Raw genomic sequence first — 4875 nt, forward strand, 5'->3', positions numbered from 1 at the left:
TGACTCTACTGGAAACAACTTCTATCTATCCAGTACTGGAGGGGGTTGTTTTAGGGGAGGTGATGCTTTTCTGAGACAACAGATTTCTCTATACCAGTCCTCACAAGTAAAGGGATAGTGGGATGTTTCTTTTCTTGCAGGTGATTCCAACCTTCACTTGCTTAATATAACAGCATAGAAAAAACAAATCATAATACATTGACATAGTACTGTCAAATGTATTCTATCACAATAACTTTACTGGCGCTGTCTAATCATCTGTGGTGCCCCAGACCATCAGAATAGAAAACAATGCATTTGTTTAATGTCATCATAGTGATTGGGCAGATTTCCCAATGAAAAGAGACAAAACAACTTTCTGACTTACTGTGGTCCTTTCCATGTAATCATCCGGGCTTGACAAGCTAGAAGCATTACACAAACAGTTCCAAAGAAAGGAGCTGCAAACAGCAGAAACATCAGTTATTAATGGACATACTTTGCATTCATTTTAGCTACTGCAATGGCTGTACAGTGTATTTACTAATCCTTGTGGAAAATAGCTACTAAACAAATGTTTCTTCAACTCTGTGTGACTTAGGTTCTTAAGACTGTAACAGCACAACCAAAAGCAGTAAACGCCCTTGTGGACAGAAGAACGCAGTCAGAACTGCTGGGCGTTGTCATTTGATGACAAGGCCATGATTATGCAAATGAATTGTTTTGCATATACAGCTGGCATTATGATCCATTTGAAAACATGCTGATTGTTCCTCATACTTGGAGAGCTGGTAGCACACATACTACTATATATATATAAATACATAATATATATATATATACTATATATGTATAAATAAATTATATAAATATATAAATAAATTATATAAATAGATTATATAAATATATATTATATATTATATTTTATATATATAAATGTAAAAATAAAATAATAATACTAAAAATATATATATTAAAAATATTTAAAAAAAAAACCCTAGTTTTCTAACCAGAAGAGACAGATGTCAGTAGTACACTGTGTAGTAAGGACCAGCTGCTCTGAGGCTCATCAGATTAATTTAAAACATTCATATGCTGTATATTCTGCAGCATTGATAGCCAGAAGAACACATTTTACACCCAGGTACCACAAAGCAATAGATAGATACTCGTTGAAAAGCAGAAGTAGACATGATGAAGCATAATGGCCATTTGGGGCTGGTTTTGTTTATAAACTGGGTTTATTTAATAAAACAAAACTAGTAGTTTATTCTAAAAGTAACTGATATTTGCTGTAGTCTCATCTGTTACATACTTTCAAATGAACTGAAACTGATTTACCTGACATTATTTCTGTTGGACACATTTTTCACACTTACTCATCTCTGTAAATGCCAGTTATCACTCAAACTATCAACAACACAGACAGCTTTTCACCTCAGTTTCAGGTTTGTCCATTGAGGTTGCTACATTTTTGCAGGAGCAAATTCAGAAAAGCAAAGGCAGCATTTACTCATTTACAGCAATGTCTGTACCGCCCTCATCAACTACTAATGGTTTTATGAACTGAACCCTCACTGCCTGAGGTGATCGGACAGTATGCAGTTTCTTGTTCTTAAGCTGAAAAGTAGGAGAAAAAAAAATTCTTTTAGTTTTTCTCTTGCTGACCTTTCCACATAATTATGTGAACAGTTTCTCTGCCCCAGCTGTGACATGAAAGCCAAATACAGTCCTAGTACAGAAGATCCTGACACCTCTAGCACTGTCTGAACAGTCACCATAAGCTGTGAATACTGCAGCAAGGTAACAGACATACCTGTACTCCGGCCTTCACCTCGAGATTACTTCGTTGGCGTTCTTCCATATACTCTTTCCATTTCATCACCTTTAAATTACGGGCATTTGAAACCTGAAGAAAAACAATAGATGATGATGAAGTCACAAATCACTCTGAACTGCTTCTGGCATTTAGGAATTCCGTCATTCAAATAAAAAATGCTATGAACAGCTGACATTCAGAGCAGCCCTTCTGCATGTCTGTGAAACTTGCTGCTTGCTCGAGCAAACATGAGCTGTTTGTGCATCACATAAAACACCACAGGAGCAGGCAAAGGGAAATCCAAACATGGTCAGGGACAGCTGAACCACCTCAGTGCCACACTCCTGGGGGCAAACAGCTTTACAGCACAGGTCACCTTCCTTCCTCATGGCACACTGGGTGGCATCCTGTCACAAACGCTTCTAAACGTAATCCAGCATGTCTGTTAGTGCTGCTGCACAGATTTGAAACAATCTGTAAAGCACAACCATTTCCTTTTTGAAACAGCTCAAAACCCCAACTCTTTTAGTTTAAAACTTCCCCCTTGTCCTCTCACTATCTATCCATGTAAGAATTTGATTTCTTTCCTGTTCCTGAAGCCTCCACTGCTTCGGGTACGCAGAAGGCACGGTGCTGCCAGCTCAGGGGAGCCAGGCAGGGCAGGTACAGCCTGCAGGGATCTGGGGATGCGCTGAAAGGCATTTTACTGTGACTTCACAGGTTGCATTTTTGAAATGACACCTCTGCACAGCAGCCATCCCAAGTTAAACGTATACTGGCTAAATGCATTGAGAAGAATTTAGGGACTTCCTCAAACCACTGTGAAATTTTTTGACACTGTTGAAATTCAAGAGCATATGGATAGCAATACTTACTACTGTTTTTCCCTTCAATAGACCTTATTTCCACACTGTCTCTTCTTAGCTAGACTTCACTGTCCATTTCGGTGTTCCACTGCCAAAATAAGAAAGAAAGAATCAATATAATGACATGTTCAAATTGCTAAAGCAATAAGCCAACCACACTACAGAGGTAACTGGTCTTCGTACTTCTCACTGGAGAAGTCTGCCCATAACCACTGCCATTAAGCTCAGCTCAGGTTCTCCATCTATCTGTCACAGACAGCAGGGCTCCTACACAGAGACTACCAGGCTGCACCTGTTCTTCAGCTCCTCTTTCCCTTCCTAAATTGGTTCCTCAGCTGACAACAACCAACTACAGCTGTAGTTTTTCCAACCACTGTTTCCTCCCTCACATCTTGGAAAACACATTCCTCACATTCCAAAAGGTATTTTTTTTTTTCCTAACTAGAAAGAAACATCACTCGGCAGACCCACAGGCTGTGGAACACTCAAAAGGAATTTCAACTTCTGTAATACAAGGTTACAGAACTTCTTATGATGATGAAGCTGAAAATGAAGTAAATCTTTATCCAGCACCAACCACATTGTTTTTGCCATCAGTAAATATGTTAAAAAGCAAAACACAAAACAACACTCTGTGGACTTTACAGTGTGTATGAGTTTAGGGCATGGAGAAACTGCATGCAACAGAAAATCTGAATAACGGAATTGATGTCCCACACTGTGCTGTGCTTTTTAGGACGGCAGAAACCAGAGGTTCTGAACAAAGAATTTTGAGAAGTTATAGCACATCCCATAACTGGAATAAACAAGCATCATTTAGGGAGTTTTCTCAGCTGATGCCTATAAGAAGAAACCATACACGAGAAAAACATAGTACAGCTGTCTACTGTTGTCTTCCTCAAACTTTGGGAAGATCAGAGCAACTTAACACGGCCACCACTAGAAGATGTGGTGTCACTTCCAAAAAGTTAAAGCTGTAAGCAAAAATCCCGAAGTAAAAGATGGCATTTGGATGAGGTGCTGCGTGATATGGTTTCGTAGCTTAGTGGTAGTAACGGTGATAGGAGGACGGCTGGACTAAATGATCTTGTAGGTCCTTTCCAACCCGGTGATTCTATGATTCTATGACAGGTCAGATAACAACTGGAATTCAGTTAGAGATTTAGAAAGTAAGAAATCCAAATTCGGTGTGTATTATCTCGTCTTACCCAAAAAAAACCATTTGTCAGAGAAAGAGTTACCTACATCTGTGATATTAAACTATGAAATACTCTAAGGTCAAAGCCTTCCACTGCACTCCTTTGTCTGCCACCCCCACGACCTGTTCTGTACCACACCAAATCTGGTGGGTCCTTTGGCAGTGCAGAACTGAATCTGGTTACAATGCTGGCTGAAGATATTAAAAGTACTCACGTATGTGGTTATTCTGTCCATCCTGAAGGTGGAAAAATGAGCCAGCACAGAACGGTCATCTTCAGTCTGCTATGAAGGATCTCCTCCAGTCTACGTATTCAATATAATTTTCAGGAATAATACATTAAAATTGTCAACAAAACACAAGATTATTTTTTAAGATTTTGTGAATGTCACTGTCTCCTCCTCTGACAGCTGCACCTACAGAAGAAAGCATCAGAAACAAAAACCAGACTATGCCATTAACAACATCTGCATAGTTTGCCTGCACAAAAGCCCCGTGCTGGCTGGCTAAAAGCACGCTGGAAATCCTCGATGAAGTGTTCATTCAACACTGCATTATTTTCTTAGAGGTTCCAATCTATCACTGATGTCATAATTCAAGTATTCTAAAAAGAGAAGAAAATTAGGAAAGCAGTACTTTTAGCATTTCGACAGCTGTTCTTATTGTACAGTTAATAGAAGGACAGCACACCTACCTGCCTTTTTCCAAAACCTGAAACGTTATGTTTTCTTCGCTTAAAGGAAAGAATTTCAAAGGTACAGCAGTATCACACGTGGTCATTATTTAGAAACAAAAGTACGTACGTTACCTGCAACCTTAGGGGGTTAACTGGAACCTCAACATTCCCCCTCAGCAGTGGTACACACACATGTACCCGGGGTAACCTGTTTGCTTGAGATGTTATTACATTTCATATTAACCAGGGAATAACAACGTAACTAAAATATTAAGGCAAAATTACACCGAATGAGACTTTCCTAAATCACCATAAATGAGAAATAGACTCCAAAATA

Source organism: Gallus gallus, chromosome 4 (genome assembly GCF_016699485.2).
Source record: "Gallus gallus isolate bGalGal1 chromosome 4, bGalGal1.mat.broiler.GRCg7b, whole genome shotgun sequence".
Lineage (NCBI taxonomy): Eukaryota > Metazoa > Chordata > Aves > Galliformes > Phasianidae > Gallus > Gallus gallus.